Source organism: Manis pentadactyla, chromosome 7 (genome assembly GCF_030020395.1).
Source record: "Manis pentadactyla isolate mManPen7 chromosome 7, mManPen7.hap1, whole genome shotgun sequence".
Lineage (NCBI taxonomy): Eukaryota > Metazoa > Chordata > Mammalia > Pholidota > Manidae > Manis > Manis pentadactyla.
The window spans coordinates 88,634,240-88,653,637 of record NC_080025.1 but is presented as its reverse complement, the minus strand read 5'-3'; the positions used below and the strand labels follow the sequence as shown (position 1 = coordinate 88,653,637).

Genomic DNA, 19,398 nt, shown 5'->3' with positions numbered 1-19,398 from the left:
ATCTATCTCATCTATCCTCCAAACCTTCTTCCCCTATGGCAGCCGCCAGTCTGTTCTCTGTGTTTATGAGTGTTTCTGTTTTGTTTGTTCTTTTTATTTTTTAGATTCCCCATATAAGTGAAGTCAAAAGCTATTTGTCCTTCTCTGTCCAATTGAGTTCACTTAGCAAAATACCTTTTAGGTTCACCACATTGTTGCAAATGGCAAGATTTCATTCCTTTTTCTGGCTGAGTAATATTCTATTGTATATACAGACTACATCTTCTTCATCTATTTATGGATCCCTTCATCTATTTATGGATACTTTCGTTGCTTAATTATCTTGGATATTGTAAATAAAACTTCAATAAACATATGGGTGCAGGTATCTTTTTGAATTAATCATTTAATTTTATTCTGGTAATTCCCAGAAGCAGAATTACTGGTTTGCATGGTATTTCTATGCTTAATTTTTTTAGTAACCTCCATAATGCTGTCCATAGTTGCTGTGCAAATTTACATTAACAACAGCAGTATGTAATGTTTCCCTTTTCTCCACATCCTCTCCAACACTTGTCATTCCTTGTCTTTTTGATATTAGCTATTTTGACTGGTGTGAGGTTATCTCATTATAATTTGGATTTCCATTTCTTGGATGGTGAATGATGTTGAGCATCTTTTCATTTGTTGGATGGCTGTAGATCTTCTGTGGAAAAATCTCTGGGAAAAATCTTTTCAGGTCCTCTGCCTATTTAAAAAATTGGATTATTTGTTTTGTGTTTTTTGGCATCGAGTTGTATGAGTTCTTTATGTATTTTGTGTAGTAATCCATTATTGGATATATCATTTGTAATTATCTTCTTGTATTCTGTAATTGCCTTTTCATTTTGTCACTGGTTTCCTTTGCTGTGCAGAAGCTTTTCATGTTGATGTAGTACTACTTGTTTGCTTTTGCTTTTGTTTCCCTTGCTTGGGGACACATATCCAGGAAAAAATAACTAATGCAGTGGTTCAGGAGTTTACTATGTATGTTTTCTTCTAGTATTTTTATGGTTTCAGGTCCTATATTTAGGTCTTTAATCCATTTTGAGTTTATTTTTGTGTATGGTATAAGACCGTAGTCATTTCATTCTTTTGCACATAGTTGTCCAGTTTTCCCAAAAACAGTTATTGAAGAGACTTTTTCCCATTGTATATTTTTGCTTCCTTTGTCATGTTGCTTGGCCATCTAAGTACTGATTTATTTCTGGACTCTCATTTCTGTTGCACTGATCTATATGTCTGTTTTCATATAGATTTGACAATTTGCCATTACCATACTGTTTTGATCACAGTAGCTTTGTAGTATATTTTGAAGCCAGGGAGCATGATACCTCCAGCCTTGTTCTTTCTCAAAATTGCTTTGGCTACTTGGGGTCTTTTGTGGTTCCATACAAATTTCAGGATTATTTTCTCTAGTTCTGTGAAAAATGCCATTGGTATTTTGACAGAGATTATTGTCAGTTGTAGTGGCTTTTATTTATAGAGTTAGACCATTTTCTCTTTCCTGGCAATCATTAGTATTCAAGGAAGACTAACAGAGAAAGTAACTGGCTGGAATAAGCCAAAGGTAGAAATTTGCAATCAAAAAAGTAGAACATAAAGCTATTGAAAAGACAAGGAATTTGAGGGTAGTATTAGGACAAATCATGGAGCTCAGTTTTGGAAGGGAAGAAAATAAACATGAATGGACAATGAATATGTAAGAGAAAGTGATCAAAAAACTAAAAATCTAAGAAATGGGTTGAGTTACATAAGACACTGGGATAGATAAGAGAATTAAAAGTTATCACAAAACGTAAAGGCAAAACAAAATATGGTCATAACAGATAATGAACAAAACTGATGACATAAAATTGACCTTAGGATTCTTGTCAAATGTGTAATGTGACTATTTGTGTTGGTACTTAATGATGAGGTAAAAAAGAGGTAAATTACTTTGTGTTATTGGTATCTGAAGTAATTTTCTTTTAAACTACTCTTGTGTGTGTAAGTCTAAAATAAGTGCATTGGTAAGATAATTTTTGGTCTCCTATACATTTTTTTATCAACCCAAGAATAGGTCTTTATAATGAACCATGTCTCAGAGTTTCATCAACAATAAAATTTATTTAACTGTGATAACAGGATCTCTCCTGCTACAATATTTCTTCAAGTTTGTTTTCCTTAATCTGAAATATACTCTCTGCTTTGATTAAGGGAGATAAGTCACTTTCCGTAGAGTTTGTCTCCTTATGTGCTGGGCACAAATATTGAAATAAATCATATAGTATTCTCAGAAACTTAAAAAAGAGCAGCTTAAAAAATAGTTGTTTGTTAAAAGTTTCAAGAACCATGAAATAAAATGATGCGATCTTTATCTCAGATCTATGTCATAAATTAAATGAGGTTATCATGGGGAATAGCCTAAAGAAGTGTTTGGGTGTTTTCCAGGTCATGAGTAAACATTGCAATCTTATACATTGATATACGTTCCCCATAGCAAAGTCTCTGCTTTTTTATTTTTCTAACTGTGGTATAATTGACATACAATATTATATTAGTTTCAGATATACAATATAATGGTTTGATGTTTGTATATATTGCAAAACGATCAACATAAGAAGTCTAGTTAACATCCATCACCTACCATAGTTATGGGATATTTTCTTGTGATGAGAACTTTTAAGATTTACTCTTTTAGCAAATGTCAGATACACGTACAGTATTATTAACTATAGTTGCCATGCTGTACATTACATTATAACCCCATGACTTACTTATTTTATAACTTGAAGTTTGTATCTTTTTATTTCCTTCACCCATTTTGCCCACCCCTCACTCCTAATCTCTGGGAGCTTCCAATCTTTTCTCTATGTCTGTGCCCAAGTCTTTGCTTTGATAGATTTTAACAAATCTATCTATCCACCTCTGACTTGCTATCTGATGACATTACCTCTTACATGTATCAATCTGAGCACATCCTGACCCCCAGGGAAATATAGTAGGCCAATCTAAATAACCCTTAATAGATAATCCCAAGAGTGTATCATAGGCTTTGAGGTTTTTGCTTCCCATCTTTAAATATGCTGGCACTCAAGACTGCTTAAACAAGCATCAACATAGGTGCCTATCTTCTTTGAAATTATTTTCTGCTAAAATCATAGCCCCTGACAAAATGATTTGGAAAGGTTAAATTGTGCTTATTCTATGGCATTCTAAAACTGCAGGGTTAAATATTGGGCCAGTTGCCAGCCACTCAGCACCCACACTTTTCATGTTTGGCTATAAGATACATCCACACAAATTATTCTGGAGAGAAATGTGCAATGGCGCCATTCTGGAGACAAGAAATGAGTTTTTGAGATTCAGTGCTTTGATGAATAGATAATTCATATATTATCCATTTTCACATGCATACAAAATACTTTTTTAGATTAGATTGGATTGTGGTTGCTGGAAAAGTTTTTTCTTTTCTCTTGAAGGAAAGGCATCCTTTATATTGTTAAATTTCCTTTTTTTCTATTCCAGAGGAATGTGGGATCCCTTTCTCAAATTCTATAAAAAATCAGGGTATATGCTTTGCCACCTTATTTATAATAGAAGCTGTGTATATATTTTAAAATATTAATATATGTGAAAACTTTCAAGGAATCAGATGTCTATATTTAGGCACTTACTCAGTTTATTCTATATTAATTTACAGTGGAAACATTTTCTTCTCTAAATTCTGCCACAGTCACCAGGCTGAGGCATGGCTGTACATTCATTTCAGACATTTATGGCAGAATGAAACACTTTCACAATCTGTGCAGATCTCTGTTAGGAGCTTGTAGAGAACCAGTCTCACACTCAAAGCTTACAATCTATAGATGCATGGGTAAAATTTCATTAATAATATAAATGATTTAAAAATAATGTGAAGAATAATAGCAAGGAGTCTTAAAAAGTATATACTCATGGAAATAATGATTACAGGAAAGTAAAGCTGGGAGTTTTCAAAGAAGTGACTAAAAAAGGTTGGGCAGCACGTTTTTTAGAGAAGGCAGGCCTTGACCTGGACTTGGTAAATTTCCCCAGATGTAGAAAGAGAGCAACACTATATTCTAGAGAACTGCTTTCCATAAAAACAGGGAGATGGGGATCTGTAGGTTGCATAGAGGGCACCAAAAATGGTTGCCTAGATTGATTTTTTTTTTTTAAGAGATGCAAGAAGAAATAAGGTGAGAAGAAAGCTGGGTCCATATTTTTGTAGATTGGAAATGTCATGCTAAGTAGCATGGAATTAATCCTGTTGACAATAGGGAAAGAATGCACACTCTTGGGCAAGGCCACACCAAACTAAATCACTACTTGCAGGTGACTCTTAAGATACTGTATGGGACAGAATGAAAGGAAATCTGCGTTTAGGCAGGCAGACTCCTCAAGAGAAGGCTCTGGCTTAAATGCTGCAAGGTAATGAGAGCACCATAAATGCCAATACAAAGAAAATAGTGGACAAAAGCAACATCAATAGGACCTGTAACTGAGTCTGTTGGGAGCAAAGCATCACCAGTTAACTGCTGAAGGAATATACCAGTGACAAAATCCAGCTTGCATCAACTAATATTTCTGAAAAATTTGAAGTCAATAAATACAAGGTATACCATTTCTCAGTACTTACCCTGGTAGTGCAATCACCAGTGCCGACAAGATGAGAGAGAAGAAATGACTGGATTAAGAGAGGGGAGTTAATGAGTTGATAAAGCCAATTTTAGTTTGAGTTCAATGAAACTGAATAAAAATGTGTGGGAATAAAAGTCGTATCACATATTTCCTGAATTCTTAGAACAGGTTGCCTTGAACAGGGTGAGACAAAATATCTGTATTTCAGTTCACTTAGGATTAAAATAAAAATTCTCTGGCAGACTTTTCATCATTATTTTTCTCTCATTTTTGTGGCAGTGTTTTTGTTTCAATAGTAAAAATCATTTGTGTTCTGTGCTAGGTTCCTGTCCCTTTTTTCCAGTCAGGTAGCTAGCTAATCTTTGTTATTCCAAGATACCTGAAAAAGAGGGAGCACCAGAACTCCTGAGAGCAACAAGACATCAGGCTTCCCTGCAGGAGCCAGTGTTACCTGTGCAAATGTGACCAGCAAGCTCACATTCTTAGCGCTGGGACGTTTGCACCACTATATGTAGGGCGGGCCCCAGGAACACTGAAGCTGCATCTTCCACCAGCCTTGCCAGATGGGAACTCAGTTTTGAAATCAGTTTGATTAAATAAAAAAGAGAAATGCAGTACTTCTTGTATTATGATTTTTTATGATTTATCAGTAAAAATTGGTAAGTTGGAAGATTAATGACCCCAAATTATAGAGTTTTTTCAATGCGTTCTTCTCCTTACTGATAGATGTAGTACTCCTCAAATGCCTTCACTCTTGGAATTTGTGTCACAAGGCTCTACCACAGTAAGGATCCAGTGGTGGTATAGCTCACAAGTATTTACTTATCAGTGGTACCAATGCTTTTTTAATGTTATGTCAGTTTCCATCATTTTTCCATACTATGAATGCAGAACAATTTCCTAGAAGGATTTCTTGCTCAAGTTCTGAGTAGCACGGTCTTGCAGAAGAATAGTTGAACATTTCTGGTGTTAGATCTGAAGTCACATGAGATGCCAGCAGCAGTAATTCTCTTTCTGAGCAGAAAACTATTGGTGAGATACCACTTTTATCCTTAGGCCAAAGTACTGGAGACTCTCCGTTCCCAAATGGATCCTGATCATTTACATTTAAAAACATTTTAAAGTAACACATGTTGCATTACATTTGTGCTAGGCCATCTCAAACCATTTTTAAAGACAGCTGAAATACAGGCTATAAATTCAACAATAACAAAACCCTGGAAGCTGTTTTTCCCACATATAAAAAATGTTTTATTAATTTTTTTCTTAAATTCAAGCAGGCCTCGTGGAATTAAGGTCCCTATTTTATAAATAATTCACTGCCTCTTTCAGTTATTCTACAGTATTACTAAATGACTAATAAAATTTGTGTTGCATTATAATTGAAATATTAACTGCACTAGGAAAATGTGAATATGTTGTGTGATGTTGAAATCTTGCCATAAATGGTCTCAGTCAAGCTCCAAAACTGTTTTCATTTTTTTAATGTCCAAGTATCTGAAGTTTTGATAACTTGAGTAAGCCTCATGACTGTCAACGTTTGCCACTTATTTTTACTTTCCCCCAAATTATTTCTGACATTTTGGTTTCCATTTAACAAGTAAGCTAGCTTCCATTCTAGGAGATGTTACTTAATAGATGCCATATGTACAAGGCCATAAGTAAACACCATTAACCGCAAAACAGGTTAATAACACGGTGCAAATATTGTTGTGATAGTTCTATATTATGCAAATAAGGGCAAACTAGTTTTGTAGCAATTATCTGAACTCACTGAAACCAGCAGAAAATATCACACCTCAGGTGGGGATTAACACAAACTTAAATTTGCACTAATTTCCCTTTGAGGATGGAAGCATTAGCAAATGCTCTGTAGCAGCTGCTCATTTTACTATACAGCCATATGCAACCACCAGGAGGGAATACTTAGGAGACCAATTTGAATTAACACATTTGGAAAGTTAGTGAAAGTATAAACACATATGATATTTGAAAAAAAAAAAAAGGAAAGAAAGAACCATACATACAGTTCTTGCTTGAAGCCCCACTTTTCTTTCTAGATTTTTCCCTGATAGCTGCATTTCTGGAAATTGTATCCAGAAATGGATATATATGTATAGTTCTCTACAGTGATAGCTTATTGGTTTATCAATCAAAAAATCTCCTGAGCTTTCTTTGATGGAGGTTTATAAACAAAATGTGATCATTTTGTACCGAACTTCTTGGGATTGATACAAAATAGGATGATTTCTTCTTTGGGGCTATTAGCTCAAACGAAGGCAAAGAAGGAAGCTATCACATGCCCCCATTTAGTATAAAAGGATCTAATAGGAATAGGAAAGGAAGACTAGGGAAGGGAGGTTGTGAAGAGAGCAAGGAAAAGGGCTTAATCAAGTTGTAGAACATATAATTAGTCATTTGTATAAAGAGGATATTAGGAGACTAGTTTTATAAGGTGAAGAGGTCCATGTTAATTATAGTAACATTATAAGTGGGAAAACTTACTACATGATAATAAACCCCTGAAAAGAAGTACTTTTTGTTGTTGTAGCCTCATCTCTTTATCATGGGATTTTAGAAAAACATTGGTTTATGGAGTTTATTCCCCAGGTAACATTGTAATTTCTATTTATGTACTCTTTGTCTATAACAGACATTAAGCACTGGTATATGGCAGATTATACATTAGGCACTGGAGATACTCATGCAATCCCTGCTTTCAAGGATTTTACAGAATGTTATAGTTGTGTAATAATTTAAATGTGAGAAATGCCTTTACTTTTAATTGTTGTAGTATTCTGTTTTGAGCAGCATGATCTTGGTATTCATGGCAATTTTTTTTAAGGGGATGATTTTTGAAATTATATTATGAAAAATATAATGATGACTGTCTCATTCAGCTTGTGCTGCCATAACAAAATACCATAAACTGGGTGGCTTAAACAACAGAAATAAATTTTCTAACAGTACTGAAGGCTGGAAGTCAGAGTGGCAGCATGGTTGGGGTCCGGTGAGAAGTCTTTTCCTGGCCTGCAAACCGCTGCCTTCTGGCTTGTTCTCACATGGTAGAGAGAGAGTGGGCAAGTCCTCTGATGTCCCTTCTAGTAAGGGCACTGATCTCATCATGAAAGCCCCATCCTCAAGACCTCATCTAGACTTAATTACCTCCTATCTCCAAATATGGTCACTTTGGGTTTAAACCTTTAATATATGAAACTTGGAAGGGCAGAGTTCAGTCCAACAACTGACTCAAGTGCTCCATTTGAGAAAGTTAGTGTTTTGCCATGTTTGCTTCAAAAATTTCTTAAATTTATAATTGAAGGTCCTTTATACCTCTCTCCAATCATATCACTTTGCCTATCCAAAAGTACCCTTATCCTTGCATTCCATGTATATTTTCTGTCCAGATTTTAATACTTTACTACTTATTTATATATCTGTAAACTAACATGGTAATGTGTGCTTTCATATGTTATGTAATATATCATAGTTTATAACTCATGTTTTAATTTGTATTTTCCTGTTAGTGTTTTCAAGATTGCTGGTATATATGTATGAATATATATATATGTATATGTATCTATAATATGTATGCTAATATAATATATATGAAGGAATCTTGAAAAATCAGTGCCCAATATATGGTGCTAATTCTCCCATATCCAAGACTCATGGGTCTAGGAATCTAGGGGTGGAAATGAAAATGGCACCACTCGCTATTACCCACAGTGGTCCACTAACAAAATTTTTCCTTCCTGTCCTCACCATCTTATATTTTGATGGTCTGGAGGTCTTAGTTCCAAGAGGAAAAATGCTTCTGTCAGAAGACCCAACTTGATGTCATTGAACTGGAATTTAAGACTGCAACCTGACCACTTCAGGTTCCTTATGCATCTGAATCAACAGGTGAAAAATGGAGTTACTATACTGACTGAGGTGATTGATCCTGATTCCAAGGGGAAATTGGACTGCCACTATAAAATGAAGGTAAGTAAGATTATGTCTAGAATACTAAGCATCTCTTAGTACTACCATGCCCTGTGATTAAAGTCAATGGAAAACTACAACAACCCAATTCAGGCAGGGCTAATGCCTAGAATCTTCAGGAATCAAGATCTGGATCAACCCGTCAGGGAGACTACCATGACCAGCTGAGGTGCTTCCTGAGTGCTAAGGGAATATGGAATGGATAAGGGGAATAGGTAGTTACATACCAGCTATGACCAGGTGACTAGTTGCAGAACTTAGAACCGTAATTGTTGTAAGTATCTCTTCCTTATTATATTATGAATATATTTGTGTGTGTGTGTGTACATAATATATTTTCTTTTATCTTATAATGTAAGATGTATTGATTTCATTTAACTTTTGCTTATGATATTATTCACCTTTTGTATATACAATTTGCTCAACTTTCTTTTTTTGGTTTGCATTTTCTTTTTATATTATTTAATCTCAGTCTGTTAGTTTGAAAATTATACCAGATTACACTGAAGTCAGAGCTTACTTTAGGCATTAAAGTCAAAGTTTACCACCATTCAAGACTTAAGCATCAAACTCTCTTTGACTTGAACTCAGTCGTTAGCTGTTTTGCCTTTTTCTTTTCAGGGGGAACCAAATGACAAATGACAATGAATAAAGAACCCTGAGCCGTGTAGGTATAATTGAAATAATCCACTATAAGAATGATATTTTCCAGAAACTTCTTATTTTACCTTAAAAATACATATGATTTTCCTCACAGTATATCTGTTTGCTTTCATGTTTATAAATTATATTACATAACCATTAAAAAAAAAAACAAATGCATAAGAATAAACAAGCCCTCTTAGTTACTTGATGCGATGATATATATCATTGGTCCAATCAATTCCTGAAAAGTGAGGTAAGTGCATTTTGAGATCAACCATTGCCTAAGACTTCTACTTTCCTGTGTCAATATCACAGTCTTTAAAAGAATTAGATTCACAGAAGTGGATGCTTACAAATGTGTATTTTTTATGCAGTTTTTTAAGCTGTCAGGCTGATCATTGAACACTACTAGAAATATGCTACTTTGGCAGAGTCAAGAGTTGGGTAATTTTGGAACTGGGAAGGCTTCCGTCTCAGTCACTTCCTGTCTAAGTAGCCAACCACATTGCTTGGCACAGCCTTGTCACACAGGCCTTGGACGCTGTTGTGGTGGTTTCTGTTGTGATTATATTTATTTTTGAACTCTGCATACTTTAATGATGCCTAATATCTTAGACCCAGAAAGAATGTGATTCAATTTTGAGGATGGCCGTTCCTTCAGAGAAGCTAATATTTAACCTAACCTAGGATGTAAGTTGCCTTTATTTTTTGCATTTTTTTTTTTTTTTTTACTTTTCAACAACTTTTTATTGTGGCAAAATACTTAACATAAAATTTACTATAGTAACCTTTTCTTTGTGTGTGTGGTCCAGTCCAGCAGGCTTTCTTTTAATGGGCAGATTCAGCTCATTTTCATAGTGGGTATAGAAGGTGTGCCTGGTCTTAGTTTTGCTGTATTACTTTATGTTTTCTATTTTTATAGCTTCTTTTTGTTCTCTTTTAACTATATGGTCTGTGTTTTGTTTGCTTTCCTTTTTTAAATGCGTGGTTCTTTTATATTCTTGTTTTATTTTTTTGGTATCATTAATCTACAATTACATGAGGAACATTATGTTTACTAGGCTCCCCACTTCACCAAATCCACCCCCCACATACCCCATTAGTCACTGTCCATCAGCGTAGTAAGATGCTACAGAGTCACTACTTGTCTTCTCCGTGCTATACTGCCTTCCTTGTGACACCCCTACATTATGTGTGCTAATCATAATGACCCTTATTCCCTTCTCCCTCCCTTCCCATCCACCCTCCCCAGTCCCTTTCCCTTTGGTAACTGTTAGTCCATTCTTGGGTTCTGTAGTTGCCTTTATTTTTTAAGTCTTTTGCTCTTTCAGAAATGCAATTAGGAAAATGAAAAGGCAAATCACACCATTGAAGAAACTATTCACAACACCCCCATCAGACAGAAGTTTTCTATCAGGAATATGTAGAGTTCTTTCAAGTCAATTACCAACAAGGAGGTAATTCAATCTAAGAATAAACAGATGATATGAACAGATACTTCACAAAATAAATGGTTAGTAAGCATATGAAAACATGCTCAATATTAGAGCTAAGTTCAAATTAAATCTACAATAAGATACTATCACACCCCTGTTAGAAAGGCTAAGCTTAAAAAGACTGGTTATACCAAGTGTGTGTGAAAATATGGATCAATTGGAATTCTCATTACAGTTCTCAAAGGAATGGAATATTGTATGATCAGTTTAGAAAACAGTTTGGCAATCTCTTAAAAATAAAAAAAAAACTTTCCCATGACCCAGTCATTCCACTCCTAGGTATATGCCCATGAGAAATTAAAGACTGTGTCTATACAAAGACTCATACATAAATGTTCAAAGGACCTTTATTTAACCCCAAAACTGGAAACAACTCAAATGTTCCTCAACAGATGAACTGATAAACAGTTGTAGTGTATCATACAATGTCATACTATTCAGCAATAAAAAGGAATTAAAGATTGAGACACAGTTAAGAAACAGTTGAGTAACCTAGCATTCATGGTTGACTTCAGGGTTAGAGAGGCTATCAATAAAGGTGCAATTAATTATAAAAACACTGACATCTAAGAATGAAACAGACAAACTGAAATGTGGCTGCTACCTACAGTACTCAGGGGAAAATGGATTTCATGGTAAGTAGCTATACATTGATAGATACTAGTGATCCCTGATGATAACTATAATACACTTACCTGAGCAAACTTAGAAACTTGTGCACATAAACCTTAGTGTATGTTCATTTCAAATTTGGCTATTTTCTTTTGATGCTAAGCAAATAATGATCTGGTTTTGTTATTTGTAGTAGTATAGAAATGTAAGTATGTATAACATTTTTTATGATAATATCGAGTCCACTTTTATTTTGTTGATTTTTAAAGTATGTTTATTTATATTAAAAAAACAGTGCTGATTACAACAATGTAGTTTTTAGCAAAACTAATATGAACAAAGTTTCATACTAAATTGATCTTCCTCTTATTGTTGCTCTTCCAACACTTAAAACACTTTGCTTCCAAACAACAGGGTCCTCTCTCTCAGGCTTCCACTCTATGAAGCCTCTCACCCCAGTGAGGCTTGCTCTGCTTCCCCTCTACTCATCCAGCACTTATTCTTCAGGATTTCTGGAGCAAGAAGGTAAAGGTTATTTCCACATCCAGAACTCCTCCTTTGAGGTAACTTGGTCATCTATCTTTAGTGCTCTTAATGCTTTCAGGTTCTCATCACTCCACACACATTGGGTGTGCACATATCGAATGCACTTGCTAGTCTGTTCGGGGTTGTGGGGGCCATGTGACAAGTGCTGGTCAGTGAGTTGTGAGTAGAAGTGATGTGTGTCACTCTAGGGATGTGAGCCCTAATCATTGCTGCAGACCTTTTTAGCAACCCCTTTTCTTTTGGGGATGATGATGAGAAAAGTCCAAGTCCCTGAATGACTGTGATGATCAGAAGCCCACTGCTCCAATGATGGACATGTCATGTAAGCAAGACAAATAAACTGTTTGTTATTTTAAGTCACTGAGATCTGGCAGTTGTTTGCTACACAAGCATGAGCTAGCCTATCCTGAGTGACACAGTATTATATAGTATACTGTCATAGTGGTGTGCTAGTGGCATTTGCTTAAGTCTTTCTTAGGTTTGGAATTCATGGGAGTGACTCTTAATGATAGAATTTCTGCCATGGGAAAGGGAGCATGGGAGCCCATGCTGGGACAGAATTGGGGCAAATAGAACTTGTATATACATCTGACAGCAACTGCCTACACAGCCCACCTGAAGACTTGGTTTTGATAATGGTTTAACTGACAGATATTTTTGAGTTTTCATTTTTTGATTGAGAATGAAAGCATAGGGTGTCAACTGCAGATTGTATTAGCCCCAAATCTTTTCACTGCATTTTCTTAACATTTTGACTCTCAGACATTACTTAAAAATAAAGAAAGCTGGTGGAAGCCATTGACTGCAGAATCCACTATTTAATGCACATGTTTGGGGAGGGTTTCTTTCCTTGCTATCTTTAACAGATGCAATTAGTGTAAAAAGAAGTTAGAGGAAGCTACTTTGCAATTATCAAACAACTTAGAAATAAAACCCCAGCACTCACACTGATAGCATTGCCAAAGCCTCCCTGAAAAAAGTTCCTGGAGCTTAAGTAGGAAAAATGCATTGTAAGAGTGATGACAGCGCCTCACCAATAATTCTGTAAAATATGACTAATAGTATTGGAACAAGAATAAAGATTTTAGATTTTATTTTTTGTGGGGGGGAGGGAACACACACAAACACAATGACTAGTCTTTGGTTATAGACAAATCAGATCTAATTTTTTATTATTAAAGTCATCTACCTGCCAGAAACTCAAAATCTTTTTATGAACAGTTTTTCAAAGACACAGTCTAATCTTTTCTTAAATAAAGTGAGATGTCAAATCAGCAGAGAATTAAGATGTATTTATTAAAAAAAAAAAACTCAAGCAGAAGGGTATCTGATGTTTTACAGACATTCCAACACCTTCAGGAAATTTGAACTCACACCAAAGGGTCTGATAGTCATTTGAATCTCCATCTGTACCGGAACACATGTGCACACACAATGCACATTGAATCACTCCAGTGGAAAAAAAAAAAAAAGAAGAACCCTGGTCTTAAAGAAGTCGTCTACCACTCTTCTTAACCACAAAATCTTTGGCAGCTGGAAACAGAGTGGCTAGAGTCATCTGGTTATAAAGCTTCCTTTGGTGCAAGAAGCCTCAATGCTGAGCAATGCGCCACTACTGCTCAAGGGACACAGTGACTGTAAACTAAATGGCCTAGAAGAAATCTAAGACTGAGGGACAATTTTGGAAACTAAGGAGGATTACTTGCTTTGATTTGTCTCAGATAGTTGCTTCTCAGTTTCTTCTAAGTTTAATTATTTGCTTCATGTTGTCAATTTGTATCTAGAATTTGAATATGCTAAAATTAATTTTCGTTTTTCTCTCTTGTAACCAAAAATATCCCTGCCATTTCAAATCCTTGATCTGTAAGAACAATGTTCTAGTATACTGGGGGTCAAGTAAGTAGAAATTTTAGAGGTTTCATGTGGGTGAATTCATTATCAGCTTGGTTGCAATATATGTTAAAGGTTAATCGCTACAATTTATTGTAATTTTATTGTACTGGGCATGTGTTACCTAATATACATCATCTCATTTAATCTTTACAGGAAGCCTACTATTATTACTCACATTCTACAGATGAGAAAACTGAGTCTTTACAGTGTTACTACTTGTCCAAGCTCACGCAGCTTAGAAATAGAAAACAGGATCCAAACTCAGTCCTAACTCTTAACTTGTTGCCTTCTGCAATACTCTTTACTCTTCTTCTTTTATAAAATGCTAGTTTCCTCTTGAAAAGAGCATCTGTACATCTTTGAAAATGATAATTTGTGTTTCCATGAGGATTTCCATTTGAAAAGAGATACAGATGGTTAAGTGCCTGCAAGCACAGAGTCTGGAGCCAGGACCACTGTCTTCCTAATGGGGGTCCATGAGTGAATCATGTGTATTGCCTGTGTTTCCATTCTGTGCCACATAGTCTTGCCAGGGAAATTTATTTATTTTTCGGACTTAGAAAGCCCTAACCATGTCCAGCAGATAATATGCAGATGTAAGTGTTATTATTACATGTATCCATAAATATTATATTCATGTATGTAAGTCAGCACCACAAGTAAGCTATCCCAGCTCAGCCACCCAACTCACACAAAAAAGCCTTTCAAGAGGTTAAATAGAAGCTTCACTGCAGCTGTGACTCAAAGAAGTCCAGGTCCAGAGCAGGACACAATGAAAAAGTGACATTGTGCCACATGGCTCATGAACTTTCACCTTAAACTCTGCCCACGTCCCCTCCCAAAATTCATTACATAATAGTCCCATGCTGAACTTCATCTCACATTTCAACAGTTCCTTGGGCATCTCAGTTGTTGGCATTCAGATTTCCTGCTGGTCAGGTAGTACTACTGATTATCTGCATCTCTCTTTCACTCCCTCCATGTCATCCCAGGCCTTTCTTCACTGAGGAGGCACTTCCTAGATATGGAGTAAAAATCGAAACTGTGGAGCAGCAGCCAGGGCAGCCAAGCTGGGAGAATGGAAGGACTCGGTAATCAGGATCCAGTACTGCCGCTGATTAGAACCTGGGAAGTGGGGCACATTCTGCCCCCAGGGTCAGTGTGGAAGGGTTTGCCTTCTTTCTTCTTTTCTCTTTTCCTGTGGTGCCTCCAAAAATGTGCAAGCTCTGGCACCTAGCCAGTGGGTGATTTCTTTGTTTAAGGGAAAGTGTAAAGTATTTCGCATTAAATGAAGAACTTCAGACATCTCCAGGAATCTGTCCTTTGAGGGCTTGTTAAAATTCAACAAAGACTCACTTATACTTTAAGAGAAACTCTTCTTCCTTCACTGAGTTGCTTGGGGGATTTTTATTTCTTTCTGTAACACCAGTCCATTTTTTGCCTTAGTTCCTTCTCTCAGAGGAATTATGGCCAAAATGCATTCTTTTTAGTTTTAAACCTTCAGATCTCTCTTGTTCTTATTTAATGTCATCTGTTCTTAGTATTCATATTAAAAAAAAAATAAGACATGTGAGTTGATTTTAACTGCATTATCCATTTTTTAGGAGTGACAGAAATATTTAACTTTGATTTTTTGAAATCACAAAAATCACAGGGGATTTACTATGACACTAGTTTTCTTCTGAGTTTGTGATTTCTCCTTCCAAGTTTTATAAGACTCTGTATCATCCATCTTCACAAGGGATGTCAGGAAATATCCAAATGAAAGTTAATTTTTGTCCCCTATGTTTATGTGGGCATAAACATATATCTAACCTTTTTGGGTGGTGAATAAAAAGTATTCTTTTTCAAAAATGTGAAAAAGACTGTAAACTACAGGAAGTTAAAGTTCCATTCCCTGTTGCGTGCCCATTAGCCAGCAGAATGCCTGGCATATATCTGACATTCAAAACATGTTGTCTGCAGGAATAAGTGAACAAATTTAAAAATGAGAAAATATTCAACCTTGAAAATGACTTTAAATGGGCTCATTTATCTCTTATTATTAAGCACTGGAATGTGTTCCCCAGTACCATTTGTACATTAATTCACAATGGACTATATGCCGTTAACACCTTGTAGAAAAGAAACAAACCCAGCACTTCTCACTAATGTGAGGAACTAACATGTATTTCCAGGTCCTCCCAGGCATAGTGCCCATAAGTCAGTGTGGCATGATATTTGGTTCTACACAGCTGCATGGCCATACCTGCAATTCGATCAGCAGCCATCTCAGAATCGTATCCATGACACACTTTATACCTTCAATGAAACATATGAAGAAGGATTAGTCTTTATTATTGTTGGAGAATTCCCACTTAATACCAAAAGAGTGTTCAAGTGAGATTATTTCCTGCCTAATTATATTTGATTAAGTCATCTGGGATCATGTAAACTGATTATGTGCATGACTGTGGATAGCTTTCTTACTACATAATAGAGGATGTCAGCATATCATTCATGTCATTCAATTAACTGAAAAATTCTTTGTTTTAATCATATGGCAAGGCTTCTATGAGAATTGGGGAGGATTTAAACAGTGAAACTGAAAGATAATTCTCTAAAATCTATCATTTATCTATAATCTATTTATGAGATGAGCAGCCAAGGCTGAGAAAGACCCACTCCCGTCACCAACCCTGGTTCTTCCTTGAGGACGGTTTCCCTGGGAGCCCTCTCAACCAGCAGCTCTTTTCTCTTCCATGCTCTCCTACCCCTGGGCTGGAGATGGGCCGATGCACTTGTTCCTCGCTGCTGCTTCTAGGCCGTCCTTCCTCCTTTCATCCAGCCTTCCAGCTTTAAAGCTCAGGCTGTGAGAGGGCCTATTACCCTTCCTTGTACTCATTTCCCGACCTCCTGGTCACTTTCCCTTTTCCCTTCAAGGATTTAGTTCTTAGATGAAAGTCAGTCTCTCCTAAACTGTTCCTGTCTTATTCTGGCGATTTCAATATCCATGTAATAGATTTCCATCTGGCTTCTCAGTCCCTTGAACCCTTTTCTTCTAAAATGATCACCTTCCATCTACACAAGATAACCAGTACTAAGGTCATGCCATATTGTTTCTTTTTACTAACAACTCTTAACTGAAAATTTTCAGTTTCTGGACTCTGTCTCCATGACCATCATGTTTCATCTTTCTAGTTCACATATATTTATACCCCATTGGGGTCAAAATCATTTGCTCATGACACTTTTTCACTGTCCCCATTATAGAACACCCTTCCTTATTCACCCACCTTACATTCCGTGACCCATCATTATAATTGCTCTCTCTTCTCTTACACTGTGTGTTTTTTACAGAATTTCATCCATGGTTAAATCCATCTCTTTGCCTACTCTGCATCTGCTCCTATACAGCTAACTATGGCTGCAGAAAAACACAACCATAATGATTGTCTTCCTTTGAATTTATGACCTCTAATCTCAGTGGGCTCTGAATGCTGACTGGCAATCATATTACATTTCCCTAGTCCATTCATTCTCCCACTCTCCCTCAAAAATATTTCCTTCTTTTTCTTCTCTCCTCAAAGTTCTAATACTTCCTTTTAAACCCTAACTTCTTCTCTCCCTATGCTCACTATTTTGGCAGCCAGTTGATGACGTTGCTTCCAGAGAAAATAGAAACATGCAGAAGAAAGCTTCCCCAAGCTTCTAGCATAATAACTAATTACCTGCTTGACTCTGTTCCTTTGACAGTACATGACTCAAAGGTGTTTCTCTCTGAAGACAATTCTTCTACTTGGCAGGAGACAGCTTGCTTTCTCTCCTGCTTCTAGACATTGTTCTCCATCCTGTATCATTTTCCTCCATTTTCTACTACATCACTTATATCAAGTTACAACTCGCTCTAATTTCTCCAATCTGAAAAAATGATTTTATTGACACTGTCCCCAGTCAGCTACCACTGAAATTCTCATTTCTTTTTTACATAAAAACTTCCAAAATGTTGTCTAAATTAAGTTCCCAATTATTTTCCTACCTTTCTTTCTTAAACCCTCTCCAACCAAGCTTTTGAAATGAACATGCTCTTATTGAATCACCAATGACTTCCATATTGCTAAATTCAAATTGATCATTTTCCACTATCTCACTTGATCCATCATCAGAATTTGATAAGTTGATCAATCCTTCTCCCTTGAAAGTCTGCTCATGTAGATTCCAGGATGCTGTACTCTAGGTTTTCCTTTTTTATCAACTGACTAGTTCTTCTAGGGTTCCTCTGAGGGTTTATTTCCATTTTTCTCACCACGAACCACTGGAGTGCCACTGGGCTAAGCCCTCAGACTCTTCTCTCCCTATGCTCACTATTTTGGCAGTCTTATCTTTTTCATGATTTAAAAAATCATTTCTCCGTTGCCAACTACCAGATGGATATCTTAATCCTGGGCCTTCTCTCAACTCTAGGTCTCTCTACTTAAGTAGCTAATAGGCACCTCAAATTTAGCAGGTCTAGAAGCACACTCTTACCCTCCCCTCCCAATCCTCTTCTCACAGTCTTCTCTGCATCAGCAAGCGGCAACTCCACACTTCCATTTGCCCAGGCCCACATCTCTGGAATGAGTCTCACTCCTCTCACACTCTGCTTTCAGTCCATCACCAAGTATCCTCACTCTACCTTTAAAATTGTCTACAATCCAAACCCTTTGCACTCCCTTCACATCTCTCAGTTTAGTCCAAGTCATTATCATTTCTTAAATGAATAATTGTAATAATCCTCTAGCTAGTATCCCCATTTCTGCCTTTGTCACCTCAACAGTTTATTATCAATATAGCCAACTTAAAAAGCATATATTCAAACATCTCACTCTTCTACAGAAACCCCCTAAGGGCTTCTCATCTCACTCAGAGTAAAAGCCAAAATCCTTACATCCGTCTACATAATCCAGTCCTAGTTATGTCTCTGTGGTTGCTATCTTCTGGTCATATTGGCCACTGTCCTCTGGTTCTCACACTGCATGCATTGTCTGCCTTCAAAGCTTTTGTACTTATTTCCTCTGCAAAAGAAATTTCTACCATAAAAGCACATGACTGGATTCCTGTTCATCTCCATTGAAGTATAAATAGTGAAGTATTTCCTGGCTACCATATTTAAAATTATATTCCCTATTCCTTACACTTCCTTTATTTTTCTCTGTAACACCACCCACACCTATCATTATCAAACTTACTATATGTATTACTTGTTTATCTATTTCCTATCTCCTTTCAGTAGAGTATGAGCTTCATTCTGTTGCATTAACTACTGTACTTCCAGGCATTCAGTAAATATTTGTTGAATGAATGAATGAATATAACATTGCTTCTATTTACCAAATGGCCAAAGATATTATTGATATCACAGAGAAAAAATGACCAGAGGAAAAAAATTTGTTTTAAATGTTTAAAAAAGATTACAGTGAAACAGAAGACTTTTTTAAACTGAGAATTGTGTTAGTATATTCAAGAAGCTAAGACACAGATGTGGAAACAGATTGTGTCAAATGTAAATGTAAAACAAATTGTGTAGATTCTGTCCTGT

The 19,398-nt window shown here is 36.2% G+C and overlaps 1 long non-coding RNA gene across 2 annotated transcripts in view; it reads left to right on the top strand.

Annotated features, from left to right (window-relative positions):
* LOC130684289 (uncharacterized) overlaps nucleotides 1-19,398 on the top strand; it is a 67,193-nt gene that overhangs the window by 46,331 nt on the left and 1,464 nt on the right. The window contains exons 5-7 of one of the 2 annotated variants that reach the window (XR_008998502.1): nucleotides 8,453-8,649; nucleotides 9,271-9,320; nucleotides 11,817-14,996. This is a non-coding gene — a long non-coding RNA (uncharacterized LOC130684289). The remainder of the gene's footprint in view (nucleotides 1-8,452; nucleotides 8,650-9,270; nucleotides 9,321-11,816; nucleotides 14,997-19,398) is intronic. The other variant, XR_008998503.1, reaches the window with a different exon arrangement.